The sequence below is a fragment of the Amia ocellicauda genome, chromosome 5 (assembly GCF_036373705.1).
Source record: "Amia ocellicauda isolate fAmiCal2 chromosome 5, fAmiCal2.hap1, whole genome shotgun sequence".
Lineage (NCBI taxonomy): Eukaryota > Metazoa > Chordata > Actinopteri > Amiiformes > Amiidae > Amia > Amia ocellicauda.
In genome coordinates this window covers 2,002,774-2,020,260 of record NC_089854.1, presented here as the reverse complement: position 1 = coordinate 2,020,260, position 17,487 = coordinate 2,002,774, and the positions used below count along the sequence as shown (strand labels likewise).

The window sequence follows — 17,487 nt, the reverse complement described above, 5'->3', positions numbered from 1 at the left end:
AACCCAGCCACAATGTGCAAACCACCTCCTTCCTAGACCTACATCTGACGCTAATCCTGTGGCCATGAAAACCCTTAATCTCAACTGGATAATCCCCCCCACCTCAAAACCCCAAATCACTTTACGTGGCCAAGATATGCTATCTTCTTTTCGTAGCAAATTGCACCATTGTGTCTAGTCTGTGACATTAAATTATGAATTTGCCTAATTCCACCAAGGTCAAACTGATTATGAGAGCGAGGGACAGTCCAGCGCTCCGTTACGGTAAACGGACACTGTGCTGCATTGTCACAGGGAAACTCATAAACAGATCTTATGAAAACCCTAATTAGCGAGTGCAATCTCGTATAATCAAACTGTGCTTTTCTCCTGCTGAAAGAGACTTAAATAGCAGAGACCTGATGCAGCTGGAGGGAGTGAAACTGGTAAAATGCAATACAGTGAATACATCAATTCAGTAAATATATCTATCATACACCCAGATATACAGCACCCACAGTGGTGCGCTCCACTGCTGCAGTGTTGCTAATGTTGGTGCCGCTCCAGATTGTCCTGATTATAACATGAAGGGACTCCACAGTGGCTGAACGTACACACTGTTCACACGGACCTTCCCTCGCACCGTATCAATCACAACTGCTAATAAAAAGTCAGAAATGGCACCAGAGCAAACAAAACCCGGCACTAAAAACCCTTATCCTGTGAAACCTCTGTTTGCTCATTAAATATTAACCCACCTGTCGGCTCCAGCTCCATGAATAGATTTCCTTTTTTAAACACCCTTCAGTCACTGGATACCCTATCTTTCCTCAACCTTGAAGTGCGGTGGGGATGGGGGCATATTGGGGTGCTCCACAGGTCCTTTATGGCTATCCTTAAAACTGACCTGTTTACCAGGGTCACCTGTAGGACCAGAACTTGACCCGCAGGGCGTGGCGAGGTTTTCCGAAGTGATTTCCTTGCACTGTGAATTGACCTCTTATGTGGATCAAAATATATTTAGCCCTGAAATTGTTTGCACAGGTTTAAAAAAAGAACATGGCTTGACATTGATTATCCTAATTTCCAACTTGTTTATTTCGCAAGCTGCAATATATAAACGGTGTGTGTACAGCCCTGGCAATGACATTCATCCCAGTCCTGGCACACCACCAGCTTTGAAGCCACAATCACGGCACAACTGTTTCACTTACTAAACTAAACAAAAAAATAAATGTTCAAATAGAAGCCTAGATAAACTGAAAGGGATTGGGTGAAAGATGGGGTGCAGGTACACATTTTAGTGTTGGGCCTGTACTGTCTCTTAATTACACTGCAGTGTACCAAAACTCTCTGTCCCACAACTGGTGGCACACGGAGAAGTGTCAAACGCTCTGAGCATCAACTTACCTGAACCGTCCATTGTAAAACAAGAGACATCTGCTCAATTAATTTCCAATTGTCAAAAGTTGACAATATCTCATATTTTGCAAAAATGGCTACCAGGGACTTAATTTGCATAAAAACAAATCCAATAGCTGGAATAATGTCTATAATAATATATATCCTGATGCTGGCAGGGTTACAGATCACATCAGAGAACACGTTCTCACTGCCGTAACAGCACTGGTGAGTTTTCTGAAGGCATTCATTAAAATGCAGCATAGCTATGAGGGTTTATTGTAGGCATGTGAATTAAAATATATCACTGTGAATAAAAATAATGATGAATATAGCAACAACAGCTTTGGCTATGTAAAAAAAACATTCCAATTAAAAAGACAGTTGTTGAAAATGCTATTTTTAAGATTTATTTATTTGTTTTTTCTCTACCTCCCTGAATATATATTTCCCACATTCAGTTGCATTTCCACTCAATCAAAGCAGCAAGGACCATCCATGTTATCCCCCCCCGGCTCTCTTGTGAAGGTGCAGTTTAATTACAGACGGCTGGGATGAGGCGTACACCTGGCTTCGTCCTCACCGAGGGGCTGCAGAGTAATCAACACCCGAGCGCCATATGCTTCCCCGCTGACGGGGAGACAGAAGTTACAAGCGTCTGTGATCTGAGAAACCGAGCCTTTTCAGTTAACCTGAACACAGACATTTAAGGTAGCTCAGAAGAGACAGGCGCTTGGCGGGGGTGGATGCAGTGGGAAATTATTCCGAAACACATTCTGCCATCTTTTTCTTTTTCTTTTTTTTCACTCTCCACCATCTGCGGTGCGAGTCGGATTTGACGTTCAAAAGAATTAGGCGGGGATAAGAGGGACCCTTTTGGAGACTTCAACCAAATGCAAAGTCCACAGCCTCCACACAGCAGGGCCTGCCTGGGGGAAGGAAAAGGAAACCACAGCAAACAGCTGAGCTGAGCTGGGGCAGAAAGAGCGGTTAGCAAAGGACCCGCAGCATCCCCTGCAGGCTGGAGCTGCAGCAGTTCAAGGACACGCTTCTGTCTTTTGTCTCGTTTCACTGCTCACACGTCCTGACAAGTACACTCTCATGACCTAAAACTCACTGTCAGCACGGCAGCGTGGAGCGGATCTATGTGAACTCCTGAACGCTCTGGTCAAGCATGTACTGCAGTCTGCCTGTGCAAATAGGTCCAAATAGTGAGAAATTACCCCCAGGAAATTACCAATTTAAGTTGCATCTACAGTAGAGTAGCAACAGCTCCTGCAGGAAGATCAGCACGGCCTCGCACTCTGGTCTGCTGTCTCCATTTTTGGACATTCCCGCTCTGCTGGAAATGCTTTGAAAAGGACCTGGAATTCACTCCTCTTTTTCAATGCCAAGCTAGAGATGGCGGTGGGGTTTTGCTTTGAAACCAGAGAAGCTTTGATGTTGCTCCCGGTCAGTGAGATTGTCGTTCCCCTTCCCTGTGCTGCGCTGGTACTTTAATTCTTAGGCATGTGAAAGCACCCAAAATATACACGGTACAGTAATGCAATTTCTGTGGTGGCCTCTCTGGCACACATCTGACCACCTGTAGCATATCTTTCTACATAATAAAACACAAAACAATAGGGATTAATGTCCGTCGATATTTTCAGAGAGTGGCATGATCCACTGTACACGAGAGAGAGCCGACACAGGGCACCTGAGAGCTAAGGCAGAAGAACCAAGCAAAAGTTACTAGCATCGTCAGGTTATTTACAGCTGTGAAATCTACACATCTACAGTCCAGCCTTGGGGTTGTCCAACCCGAGTGCTCATGGTCTCAGGGGAGAGCTGACATTTAAAAAGCTCTTGGGCTGTGTCTCATGGTCTCCTCTGCCTCTTTCCCAGCGCACAGTCCTGTGTCTCCTCTAACGCCTTGAACCGGTCCACTTTCGCACACACACTTTCGTCACTACCCACCGGCTGGAGTGCTAGCACAGTGTGAGTGTGTGTGTGTGTGAGTGTGTGTGTGTTGGGGGGAGGTCACTGAGGCTTTCGGAAGAGAAGAGAGAAATCGATCTTCATTTCACCTGTTGTTGGCACCTGACAACCCAAGAAACCGAGAAACTCCGGTGGCAGTGATTCAAAACGAAATAGGCGCCATGTCAGAAATGATCCCCCACGACTGGACTGAGCAGGGGGGCAGTGTGTGCAGGTGCGTGTGCGTGTGTGTGTGTGTGAGAGTGAGAGAGATGCAGAGCCGAGCCTCAAATTCCAACTTAACGAGTTTCCCGCTCTCGCACTCTGGCTCTGCTTAACTGCTGTCTTGTAATTATTCTGAAGCTGCCTGGCTCTGGATCTTCAATATTGCACATGACCATTCCCTTGCCAGGTCCCTCTGGGCTCCGCGCTGTTCCAGGGTAGGGAGCTGCATCTCCCCCCACATCCTCCATCCATAAATATATTGTCAGTGCAGTACAACACTGTAGATATTACAAGCCTTCATCACTATTAATAATAATAATGATGATGATGATGATGGAATACCAGACACCCCATTGTGTAAACCACAACACAAGGAACAGTTGCTTTAACAAATTAAGAAAATGAAGGAATATATATCTTTGCACCAATATATTCTACAACTGAAAGATGAAACACTTCCTGTGGTGAAATCAACACAAATGTACAGCCAAGCAAACTGCCCTGTGTGACCCTGGACAAGGGTGTAACTGGTGTGAATGGCATGGGGGTCCCTTCTGAGGGGCCGCAGTGCGTTTGCGCCACACACTCTGTTTTAGAGTCCACCGGTGGCAGTGAACGCTCACGCTCGTGGAATAATCGCTCACCAAACGAGTCTCTCTCCCGCCAGCTCTTACAGGGAGCCGGTACTGCACTGCAAGCGCTGCGCAGGTGACTGGTGTGAAGCACCTGAACCTGATTGGGGTCTTTTATTCCATTCCTATTATTGTTATTATTATTATTCCCTCCAACCTACCCTGCTACACACACCAACAAAAAATCTTGTATGTGGGCTGCTTTGCCTGGTGTTGAAGGAGGTCTGTGCATATTCACACTCTCACTCTCACTCTCTCTCACACACACACGGTATCAGCTCTGGAGGGTGAGAGCGCTGCGAGGCTGGCTGAAACGAGTCTGCGGGTCTGCGCCGTCATTGGCTGTTGCTATAACAATGGAGGTGGGGTAGGCAGGCAGGGAGGAGGAGACGAGCTCTGATTATAAAATACTTCAGAGAAACACATTTGTTTATTTGTTTTTTTTTGTTGTTGTGTGTGTTTTTTTCCCCCCTTCTTCTTCAGTCAGAACTGTGCGTGAAGAGGACAGCTGCCTCTGACTCTGACAGCACAGGAAAACTCCCGGCTCATCCCCTACCAGCTGACGGCCGGATCATAACCCTCACTCGACTGCAGAGGGAATCATTCTTCCCTATGAGCAGTGAGAGGGACTTGGAGCTGAAGGAGTCTGGCTCCTGTTTCCATCGTGGTCTTCACCTCTGTGAGTATGAATGCTGCCCTGCTGTGCAGTACCTGTGCGTGTGCGTGTGCGTGTGCGTGTGTGTGTGAGAGAGAGAGAGAAAGAGTGGTACATTTGGGAACAATAAAATATCTGATCTTCCTACAGGTTTCTGCTCATGTAGTAGCTAGATATATCCAGGCAGTAGAGGTGGTGGGAGGTCTGTGTACAAGAGTACTAATGTGTGGTGGACAAATGTCACAGTGCTGTGGCTGTAGTGTGTTCAGTAGCTCAGTGTTACAGTCTAGGGCTGCAGGGTGTTCAGGAGCTCAGTGTAAAGTTGCAGGGATGCAGTGTGCTCTGGTTTGAGGTGCTGGGTTCAGTGTGTTCAGTAGCTCAGTGTCACAGTGTTACTGGGTTGAGTGTGTTCAGTATCTCAGTGTCACAGTGCTGGGTTGAGTGTGTTTAGTAGCTCAGTGTTAAGGTGCTGGGTTGAATGTGTTCAGTAGCTCAGTGTTAAGGTGCTGGGTTGAGTGTGTTCAGTATCTCAGTATCACAGTGCTGGGTTGAGTGTGTTCAGTAGCTCAGTGTTAAGGTGCTGGGTTGAGTGTGTTCAGTCTCTCAGTGTTAAGGTGCTGGGTTGAGTGTGTTCAGTAGCTCAGTGTTAAGGTGCTGGGTTGAGTGTGTTCAGTCTCTCAGTGTTAAGGTGCTGGGTTGAGTGTGTTCAGTCTCTCAGTGTCACAGTGCTGGGTTGAATGTGTTCAATAGCTCAGTGTTAAGGTGCTGGGTTGTATTGTGTTCGGGTACTGAGTGTTGGGGTGTTGGGACAGTTTGTTCAGCATCCCTGTGTTTAGTGATCAGTGTGATCAGCGCAGGTTTGATGGAACAGGTCCGTATTCGGGGGCCTGGGCCACTGAAGGGTTTTTGCATAATAAGCACTTTATGTCTCATTTTCTCAATGTCTTATTTCACCATGAAGTCCACAGTTTGAGGAAATCACTGCGGCGAAGGAGCGGCCGCCACGCTGAAGGGAAGTCCAGTGTAAATCACTGAGCTTTAACACAGATAGAGGTATTTAATTGTATTAAACTGTCACAACAAGCACTTAACAAGCTGCAGAGCCCAGTCATGCAACTAAGACAACAAAGTGTGCGGCTCGCCGGAACCTCTCACCACCCACACCCGTACAGAGCGGCTGAAGCACGGGGGAAAATGATTCGTGCTTCTTTGTCTGTTGAAGGTTACAACTCGTCTAAACCTCCTTCATCACAGAACTTATTGCAGTGGTAGGAGAAGAGATTAGGAGGTGCAATACTGGTATTGTTTTATGCAAAGGAAGAAATACGTGAGATTAACAGCAGCAATAGTCACACAATAACACTCACACCTTCAGCACCACAGCTCAGCACCTCTGCCTGTCCATGTTTGGACTAAATCTGAATTGCATCTATCAAAGAAACATACAAAGCCAAATTGGGTGTTTTCAGAAAGCGATTGGCTGAAAACACAGCTTGTCATTAACGCTATTCCTGATCGGCTGCTCTTCTCACTGCTATCCCTGTGTGTCAGACACTGGCACTCGGTGGATAGATGCAGCTACTGCAGCTTCACATCAGTGTTTCTCAACTCCAGATCCCACTGAAATTTTGCATTTGATTTAATTTTGTTTTTGCAAATACCTGAACTAGGCAACTGATACTGAAACCTAAATCTGAAAGCATGAACGCTGTGTTTAATGGAAACCAGTAAACCTGACCTCATCGGGTTGTGAAGTAAACAAATTTAATGTAAATAACATGAAGGACAGAGAGATTTTATTTCAAGGTAGGAAGCTAAAGGTTACAATCAATTAGCTTTTAGTACACTAGATCACAGAGGAAATTGCACACTCCAGCCATCCAGGCTAGATCAAAATGCATCAGTTTTTAATGTTTTTTACTTCCTTTAAAAAACTGAATCAAGCAAATTAAGCTTTGAACTTGTGAAAATAAAGCAATTTACCAGAAAGGCCCCAGAGAGCTCCTGTCGGCAAACCTGGGGTTATCTGTCTAATAGAGTTTCTCTGTGTGCACTCGCTCAAGCCTCGGCAGACTTCTCCCCTGCAGTTCGTGTTTTTTCCTGTAATTGCTGTCTGAAAGAATAGCAGCACTTCAGGCATTTTGTTTTAGTGCATGCTCACTGAAGTGCAGTACGGGGAAATAAATAAATAAAAAGAAGAGCATCTGTTATGGTCTGTCTGCAAAATACAAAGCATAAACAAGGAATAAAGGAGTCTCGAATGTGGGGACCTCAGTTTTGGGAACAGCTCGCAGGGCAGAATGGATTACTGTAACCAGCTGCAGCAGTAAGCAACTCTCTGTCTGCGTTTCTGATTCACACATTCTACAGAACCTGAGGGGCAGCCCTGTCTGTGAGCCTCTCTCTCTCCCTCCTCGCTGACTTGCGGTCTAGCGAATGTGGATGTGGGAATGCAGTCATAAATGCTGCCGAGAGTCTGTCCAGACAGCTCCCTGCCCGTCTGTCTGGGGCCCCAGATGAAACTGGGACAATGACTGTACTGACCACGGGCACATGCCCCCAGCTGGCCTCACTGCGCCTCAGCGGGGGGATATTGGTAAACAACAGACAGACAGCCCCGGCGCAGCGAGCTGCAGGAAACACAGGCAGACGTGTCATGGCAGATACAGCACACAGGTCTGCCCTAGCTGTCAGTGCATCACCAGCATGGAACCTGGCCCCGGGTCATTGGGACCACCCTGCTGTACCTTCCGAATTACAAAGGCCCAGCGCACACCCTGTCTACAGGAGCATGGCCATGCATCCCAGATTAATGGTTAAAAAGGGGTTACCTGCTGGAAGTTGAAAAGAGGTCAACTAGCAGCATGCACAGTTCCTGTACCTGAGGCCCGCCATTTGCCATGTGTTAAAATCTGAAACATAGATCCCAATGCCTAATGGTTAATTGGCGACTGAGAAGAGTGGGTAATTTGTTTTATAAATATTGTAAGAGTGTGAGAGGAGTGGTGTGGAGGGTAGGAACTTCAGGGCCGCACCGTTTCCCCATTCACCTTCTTTCATGTGGCGTGATGACCTACCTTTGATGGACAACCCCCCTTGGAAACCGAACCAGGAATGGACTCTGACTATAAGACTACTGCTTATCCCTCTAAACGACCATGTACCACAGCAGCCCGAAGGCACGACCCAAACCCGACACGGCTCACACCCCACAGCGTGCCACACTATACAGTACAGTGCAAAAGTTTTAGTCAGGTGTGAAAAAATGCTGTAAAGTAAGAATGCTTTCAAAAATAGACATGTGAATAGATTATATTTATCAATGAACTAAATGCAAAGTGAGTGAGCAGAAGAAAAATCTACATCAAATCCATATTTGGTGTGACCACCCTTTGCCTTAAAAACAGCATCAATTCTTCTAGGTAAACTTGCACACAGTCAGGGATTGTGTAGGCATATAGTCAGGTGTGTGATTAAACAATTATACCAAACAGGTGCTAATGATCATCAATTCAATATGTAGGTTGAAACACAATCGTTAACTGAAACAGAAACAGCTGTGTAGGAGGAATAAAACTGGGTGAGGAACAGCCAAACTCAGCTAACAAGGTGAGGCTGCTGAAGACAGTTTACTGTCAAAAGTCACACACCATGGCAAGACTGAGCACAGCAACAAGACACAAGGTAGTTACACTGCATCAGCAAGGTCCCTCCCAGGCAGACATTTCAAGGCAGACAGGGGTTTCCCGATGTGCTGTCCAAGCTCTTTTGAAGAAGCACAAAGAAATGGGCAACGTTGAGGACCGTAGACACAGTGGTCGGCCAAGGAAACTCACTGCAGCAGATGAAAGACACATCAATATATATAATGTAAATGCTATACTTGTATTTTTGCTTGTATGTTCTGTATTATGAATCAGAAAGCTCACTGCATTTAGCCAGTAAAACAACCTTCATATTCCATCGAGTACATTTTCATGCACCATTACTTTTTATTTAAACAGTAAAACAGTAAAAGATTCAATTTCCCACCCGTTTCAGGCTGAGCCTCCCAGGAGTCCCGTATGGAGAGGAGAACGCGGTCACGCCTCTCTGTGCCGGGAATAAGCCCCGTGTCGCTCAGCGTTGTCATTGGCCAATTTAATGAGCACCCACACGATGAGCATGCAGGCTTGACATTTCAATAATAGAGGACAGCTGTCCGTGCAACAGGCCCGTTCACTACACACACGATTTCATTAAAGCGGGACTGGGGGTACTTATGATGTAACATGATGACTCACCCAAGAGCAAAATTAATTATTTGGGATAAATTAGTAGGAAGGACAAGAGCAAGTAATCAGATAAGAAAGAACAAAATAATTCAATAAAGATCAAAAGATTTTAGATTACGATTATAAACATTTAGCAATTTTGTTCAGTCTCAGGTCCCTCCGATTCATGTGTCAATCCATACACAAGTGCTTTGGAGTCGTGTTGCCATTGTAATGAGATTCCTGCCCTTGATTCACAGACACAGCTGATGAGAGGAGAAAATTAGACCCTCCACTGTACCCTGGAGACGTTAAGAGTCCCAGAAAGAAACAATGAAGAAAACACAAGCCATCGGTCCTGTCTTGACAAGCATGTTGCACTATAGCAGGGGTGGCTAACCCTGGTCCTGGATAGCCGCAATCCTGCAGGATTTCCAGGTCTCTCTTGATACCTTGAACACAGGGACATTTTGCCTAATTAAGACACACAATTGGTTCAATTAAGCAGTTACCGATCTGGATAGAGCAAAAGCCTGTAGACCCTGCGGCTCTCCAGGACCAGGGTTAGCCACCCCTGCACAATAGTATGATAAGCAGGTGAGGTAGCTACCAAAAGAAACATCCAGGGCAGGGGCAGAGGTTCGTTAATGTCTTCCAGGACACAATCAGTGGAAACCTTGAATTGTTGTCCTGCATGTGTGGCAGTGTTGCATATGACAGAGACATCATTCCCTCCAGATTTAATAGATGCTAGTGAACCCCCTTTATGTATGTTAGGGGTACAGTAGCAGGTTTGTTGTTCTGATGTTGGGGAGGAGTTGTATGGATTAGGTCTTTGCTTGATTGATTGATGGATTGATGTCTTGGATGTCTCTGTAGATTATGCCAGGATGCATAATCCTCTCCTCTATTTACACATGCATCACGAAACAAGTTCTTCTCTTGATAAGACAGCACGTCTATAGACAGACAGGCCGACCGAGAGGCAGACTAGACAGACAGAATCCACAGCTAGATCAGACAGGTGGATAGGTGGACTTCTTAAGGTTATCACACAAGGACACACATGACTTCCAAGCCCCCATCCTCAGAAAATAACTAAATAAAGTGAAAGCTGCTCCAGTTTGCTACCCGTACGAGAGACTGAGCAGCCCCAGCGCACAGCACAAATGTGACATTTACTCTTGGGCTGCGGGGTGTCCTCTCATGTGTGCGTACCGTGGTGCAGCAAAACAGGCCCTGCGAGGCTTTCTCCAGTGTAACGAGAGCGTGTTCGAACGCCCCAAGAAAGAACTGTGCCATTTTTTTTCCCTTTCGCTGCTGGCGCCTGGAAAACCAAAAAGGTCAGATCTATTAACGCACCATTGGAGCAGCCTGCTAAAAGCCCTCGAACCCTGGAGCAGCCTGTCTCCCTCCTCATCGCAGACCCAGAGAGCTGCTGCCTTCATTTGCAGTGAACGAACATATATATACGCACAATAAATAATGACAAGTGTACAGGAAAATATGGCGTTCTGCAAACAATACATCTGCATTCAGGGAACCATATGGCAAAATGTGCATCTTCACCGTGGCTGTCACTCACTTTCCAGGGTAGATTACACTGGAGTACAGACAGAGAGAGGACCCACCCTTTCAAACCTAAGATACATCTACTTAGAATGAAAGTTTGTAGGCACACCAAGCCTTGCAACTGCAATCCCGACACAGAACTTGTTTCAGAAATGAGAGAGCACAGTGCTGAGAGGTCTCTGCAGGCAGTGTCGAGAAGCGAAGGTGTCAGAGTTGTTCTTCCACCGCCCGGCTCTCCTGGCAGCTCCACACAGAGCTCTACCTCACTTCCTGATTTTTAGCGAGCGTGAAGCAGTGATTTACCACAGACACTTATCCCTGGATGTGATGTGCTCTATTGCCCTTCCTCCAGAGCTGTAGGTCATAAAATTTTCAACCAGACTAAATTGAGCGATTTGGCACAACAGGCTAACGTTGGTGTCAATGTGCCCTCCTTAGAACTTCTCGTGTTTTTGTGTGTCCTTCCTGCGCTGCATCACAGTATCTGGAAGTGTCAACAGGTTTGCCTGTTCTGCTCCCCTGAGCACAAACTACTTCAATTACCATAGTCATAATAATAATAATAATAAGAAGAAGAAGAAGAAGAAGAAGAAGAAGAAGAAGAAGAAGAAGAACACCAATAACAATAATAATAATGTTAATAATATACTTTTACCAGTTATATGTAAAAAAGAAAGGAAAAAGTACAGTCTAAACTGTATTGTTACCCTAGTTTTCCAAGAAATAATTTCCGACTCGTGAATTCCGCGTTTCATTTTGCTTCCGGTAGAAGGACAATTCATCACCCAAATGAAGACAAACGGCCCTGCCACAACCCTCGCCCCACAGAGCGGAGCCGCCAAGAGGCCGCTCGAGCAGGTCTTAAGAGTAATATTTTCATAGGCAAAACTAATCCTCCCCTTGCCAGAATATATTGATTAATGGCGCTGCCTCCTTGTTCTGGATTCACTCCAGACTTCAAATGTATCCCACGCCCCCTAAAATCAGCTGATTGATCTCAGTTACGTACAAGAAGCACACACACACATATTCCACCTTCACTGTGACTTTCACATGAGGGCCAAACAACTGTCACATGTGTTTCAGTTGAAAATTATATTTATTCCGCCTCTAAATTACTGGTCAACCTTGGAGGCAGAGCAGGACAATACCTCCTCCTCTCCAGCACAGAAAGCTGCAGGTGGATGCCTGCCTGGCCTCATCTGTGGTACAGAAGACTGACAGTGTGTCCCCCACAACCCCTCCCTCACCCACACACTTCACGGACACCAAGGGCCCAACACAGAACTCTCCACAGCACTTCATTGTGAAGGAGGATGGCACAGCAGCCTGCAGATGTGATTGATATCGATATGCATACTTTTTTATTTTTACTGTAGACCAGACATTGCAATGTTAGAGGGTTCAAAATCCACCCCCCCCCCCAACTCGGTCAGTCGGTCGCTTTCTCTCTCTCTAAAACTGTGGCCTGGCCCAAGCACAGATGGTGGCTGTCTGTGTGTCTATCCGTCTGTCAGAGGAGTCTCAAATCGAGCTATGCGTCTGGTATACAGAGTTTTGGTTCCATCATTAGCAAGAAGGCCACGCTGGCCCCTCTTCGAGTTACGCAACTTTCTACGCTGTTTACTCCGGCATCTGAACCACCTCTCTCACGGCAAAACAGGAAACCGCTCGGCTCTAATTTGAGGCCTGAGCGTAAACACAGCCTGATCGACCCTGATCTCAGGGTCCCGCAGACGAGCAGACGAACACGTCGACAGTTTCTCATTTGTCTGGGAAAAGCGGACAGACATCAGGACGGCAGCACCGAGAGGAGTGAAATCATCCAGGTCAGGCTTTTGTGTGGTCTGCGTGCCCCCCTAGGAAAAGGCATTGTTTTCCAGCCTACCGTGTTGCCGCTATTTCACCCCTGCATGTCATCTCTCCCAGATGTCAATAGCAGGGCTCAAAATAGCCCTGGCTTTAATTGAAAATGTGGTCTCCACTGTTTCTCTGCTCAGTCGTGAGCTCCATGCAAGAACCTGTGAGTATTACTTAACATGAAGGGAAGGGACTGTTTCAGTCTTTGGGGGGCATTGGTTCAGGCCTGCATTAGACAAAGGAGGTTGTAGCCATGAGCGAAAGTAACAAAAGTGCTCTGGGGCTGAGAAAAGTGTGAATTAAAATGAATTGCATTGAAACTACATTCACACACATTCACACACTCTCTCACACTGCATGCTCATTGGCAGCATGTGCACATGTCCTCAGTCATTCTCCTTGGTGTGTGGACATGTAATCTCCACATTTCCATGCAGACCTGACACAGATGTCACAGCATTAACCCTCACAGCACGCATCACCCGACACCAGCAGGCATTTACACTGAACACATCACCGAGGACAGCATAAATATTTACGGCCGTTATACTAACCACCCACCACCCCCATCTGTACGTGGAGCAAGAATATGGAAACAAGGAAGCGCAAGTGACAGGTGTTTTTCCGAGAGGCGGAAGCTGGGACCAGTCGCAGGGCGTGGCGGTTGTCCTACTTTTCCAGTCTCCTGGGTTTCTAACCACCAGACTAAAAACCACAACCCGTCTTCGTCTGTCTTTAATATTCAGCGTGTGCCACCAAGGCCGCTTTCCAACCACATTTCAATCGAGGGCTGGAACAGCGTTTATTAGTTGTGTGGGTGAGGGGTCAGCTGGGAATCTGCGAGAGGGAGCAGAGCAGGTGGACAGAGAGGGACAGAGAGGGAGAAAGGCTGGACAACTCCAAAAGGAATTAAAAGAGATTGATTGTTTCAGTTATGTTTTGTTCAGCATGAGTATGGATGAGTTTGTGATGGATGATTTAATACACAGTACAATTCATCTACAATCACAGGTTGAGGGGTTATTGAAACCCAAGATCTGTGACTGTATGCTTTCGAAACTGGCTGAGCTGCGGCAGATGTGGACACTCGGGTATCGTGCCCGTGTACTCATAGGCCGTGCCCTGGAGCATTTATTTGTAAACGTGTAAACTAGAAAACGCAAATTCTGCTTTTCTCCCAGTTATCTCCTGTGGAGGGCCACAAGTGTGTGTTTTAGCCACATAGAGGGACTTTCTTTCACCCCCCTTTGCACAGCATGAATGAAACTTGAGCAAATTGTGCCCTTGGCTGCTGGCACAATATGTCTGTGTGCTCCTGACATGCCAGAGCCACAGTCAGTAAACAAGATAAATGGAGCGCGTCGTGATGTGGATCGCCGTTCCTGGAAGAGCAATTAAGCGCCGAGAAAAAAAAATATATATATTAAGAATGAAAGGATGTTTTTTCTTCCTTTGAAAGGAATTCAGATTCTTTAGAGACAGATCTGGTGCTGGTGCGTGAACAGAAAACGAGGAAGGAGAACTCCGCGTTCCCGTCCAACTCCCCCACATTCACTCGGCTTAAAGAGCATTTTTTTGCACCATGATCCCGGCTCACAAAAGACATGCAAATCGGGGAGCTGCCTCGCTTTGCTGCAGACACACAGCTGTGGCCAGACCCTGAGGAGCACATTACAATTTTCCTCCCTGTCAAGTCTGATGCTGCTGCTGCGGTGGCTGCTGTTGCAGCATCTCTCTCTCTCTCTCTCCCCCTCACGCGCACTCCGTTGCTTTGGTGATCAGCCGACGGGTCTCACTCAGATAGACCTGGTGGGATGTGTGCTTTTAGTCATGCTCCAGCATTTTGCTTCAGAAGAGAGGAGAAGAGATGCACAAAGAAATAAAAGCTTTGATTACTCATCATCATCCAAAGAAAAAAGACTCTTTCCCCCTGCCAGGCTACCTGTTGGTCTTATGATTTTGCTTGCCCGTCGTTGACTCCTAACGGCAAATCTGCCTTTACCTCCCCTGGTGTTGATGCCTATTTTCCACACACCTTGACTATATCGGGCCTACAGAAATAGCACTTCTATGTATAACTGTATGGGTCCTTGGGCAGATTTGTTTTTCATTTAGTTTTTTACACTCCATTTCTATATGATCCTAGGCACTCGTGTCCGTTTGAGGATCATAGATTTTTTTCTTGATTTTAATAATGCGTTATAAACTCTCCATTAAGCCGGGAGACCAGGGCTAGATTTTTGCTATCAAATTCTCCAAGATGAAACGGGCAGTTTTTGGAGTTTTTGAAGTCCCAAAGATCCAGCCAATCCGACACTGGATGGTGCGGTTAGTTGATCTCCATCACCTGCTGCTACACTGCTCTCCCTGGCTTTATCTCCCCCCCACGAGGACGGCCATGTCCTCCGACACAGAGCCAGTGGGAGACGCAGATCTCCCAGCAGGAACCAGGGAGAACAGAGAGCCTGCATGCAAGACCACAGCACCTTCATCTGTAATAAAGCATGCGTTGTACGGTTGGTGTTTTTTTTCCTGCGCACTACTGAACTGACTGAATTATCCAATTATCCATATATTATTATCGTTTTCTTACTATTTTATTCTATTTTCTGAAATATAAACATGTTTGTCATTGGGGAGATTGGATATCTGGGGTTTAAAGTAACAAACTGCTCTCACCCACCAGTCCACTTTTAGCCCAGTACACAGTCACTAAAAACAGCAAAATTATAGGGGTGGTACAAATATATATCAAACCTCACCATATGCTGCTTGAACTCATAGGTGATGTGTGTGGAAGTGAACTGTAAGCAGCAGTGAGATACAGTGGGCCTTGCGCTCAGGTCAGGCCACCAACTCGCCACGCATGGGCGGGGAATGGCATCTGCCTTGCTACAGCCCTGCGAAGATTACTCCGACTGAGCTACCTTGAGCAAAGTGATAAGATAAGTGTACACGAAACAGCCTAATAGGATTTGGAAAAACAGATTTTTAATATTTGGCGAGGTGGGATTTTTCAGTTGAGTTCCTTTTTTAACATGTTTATTTACGTAGAAAACCTATATGTACAATCTTCCATTTACTACCTTCAAATCATAAAGATACAGGGCCCATAACACAGGGAGAAACAGCCCCAAGTGCACGGTCGACAAAGCAATGAAGTACAGCAGGCCCTGGCTTAATTAAGTTCTTAAATTACACTCTGGATTTCATTCTGTAGTCTCTTAACTGGAGTGCATCTTTCAGAACATATTGACTTTGACCACCTGGGGTAAGTCAGTCCCTGTGTCACTTCCCTGTAGATAAAAAACAATTAGTCAGAAATGATATATGCGCTCCTGTTTGTTTTGCAATAATTGGTATTTATAGAGCTGGTGTACAAACACTGTCAAGGAAAAAAAAGGTGATTTACATCGCCAGGCTCTACCGCTCCAGTGATATCCTGTTTACAAGCATAGACACTAAACTCTGCATTTCCTGTGCAGGAATTTATCATCTTTCAGAGACACAAGGGTAATTTATTCACTGAAGTCAAATTATCCTACATTCTCCACTGCACAGGGAGCTTGTTGATTGATTTACATATTGCTTTATTTATCAATTTATTACTACGAATGGGATATTGATAGTTTGTAAGGGGAATCGGCCATTGTGAACCTGCTAGACTCTTTGCTACAACCCTCACCCCGAGTGAGGAAAGCAAGGATGACAAACTGTCAAGCTTCCCACTCCCCCTTCCCTGAATTGTGTGTGGTCTAGCCCTGTGCTACTCAGTGTCCGGCCAGCCAGCCCCACTACAGGGTGAACAGCAGGATATAGGCTATAGGATGTGCTTTATAGTAAACCCTGATGCTGACTGTGATCACCACCCAACAACTGGCGATGCTCGGCCAGTTACGCACTGCCATGGGGGGATATCCCACTGCACTACTTGACAAATGTTACAGCATAGACTGGAATCAAGAACCTCACCACTAAAGGCAAGTCTTCACGCTGCCTGCAGACTTCAATGGAATCGATTCAGTCAGTCCCACAAACTAGCCACATATCTCCTCTTGGCCCAAAAATCCACCAACACGGTGCCAGGCCATTTATGGTAACCTGTAAACGTTGGCTGGGTGCTGGCAGTGTTGGTGTGGAAGTGGAAAGGGGCCTTAATCCCTTGGAGCCACTAAGGACATTGGTTTGTGACCTTCACATGTTTAAGAGGGCCGATGGAATGTGGCAGGCAGTTAAAGTCTGGCTCTTATCGCAGGAATGCTGATTTATACCCCTAGCCAGATTTATCTCGGTTTTCCCGTACACTACAGGGAAACGGCACACAGGCGCACATTCAAAAAAGAGCTGTAAATTGTCACCATTTACACACAGTCAGGTAGCAGCAAACTCTCTGTAAGTGAGATATCAAGGGGGCTGGGAAGCCGGTTGACTCAGAGGCACTAGACTTTGCTTCCCTGGCTCCCTGTGAGCTGCTATCCTCCCATATCATCCACCCAGACTCCAGATGCTGGAGGATAATCTCCTCCACCAAGTGGTCTCTTTACGGTGTTTCTTGTTTTATTGTTTCCCCTCCTTCCATGTTCACAGGATGCTGGTGGAGAGTCATTTGCATCCCTTTCTGGGGAAAGTTTTGGTGCGATGTGCAAATATTTAACTCCCAGTGCAGACGGGCCAATCCGGGCAGAGTTCGCGGCACAGATGGAGAGTGGGTGTGCACCATATTGCTCATTTTGTCTCACCCAGAGCTCTCAGTTGCTAAAAAAGAAAGATACTTTATTCTCTTCAGAAAAGAGCAAAAAGGACTTATGGGAAAGCCGGCTTCCTACCTCTTTTTTGGGTAGGTTTTTCTTTATCACTCTAAATTATAAAATTATACAGTTATTTTGCTTACCCAGAAGGTGCACTGAAAAACACACGCTTCAAAAACATCAGGTGAGATGCGGATTTGTTT

The 17,487-nt window shown here is 46.1% G+C and overlaps 1 protein-coding gene across 1 annotated transcript in view; it reads left to right on the top strand.

Moving 5' to 3' along the window:
* The first annotated feature begins 4,632 nt into the window (after positions 1 to 4,632).
* Positions 4,633 to 17,487, top strand: part of cdk18 (cyclin dependent kinase 18) — a 41,741-nt gene continuing 28,886 nt past the window's right edge. Inside the window, exon 1 of the mRNA XM_066703169.1 lies at positions 4,633 to 4,875. The gene's annotated coding sequence lies outside the window, so the exon portion shown is untranslated. The remainder of the gene's footprint in view (positions 4,876 to 17,487) is intronic.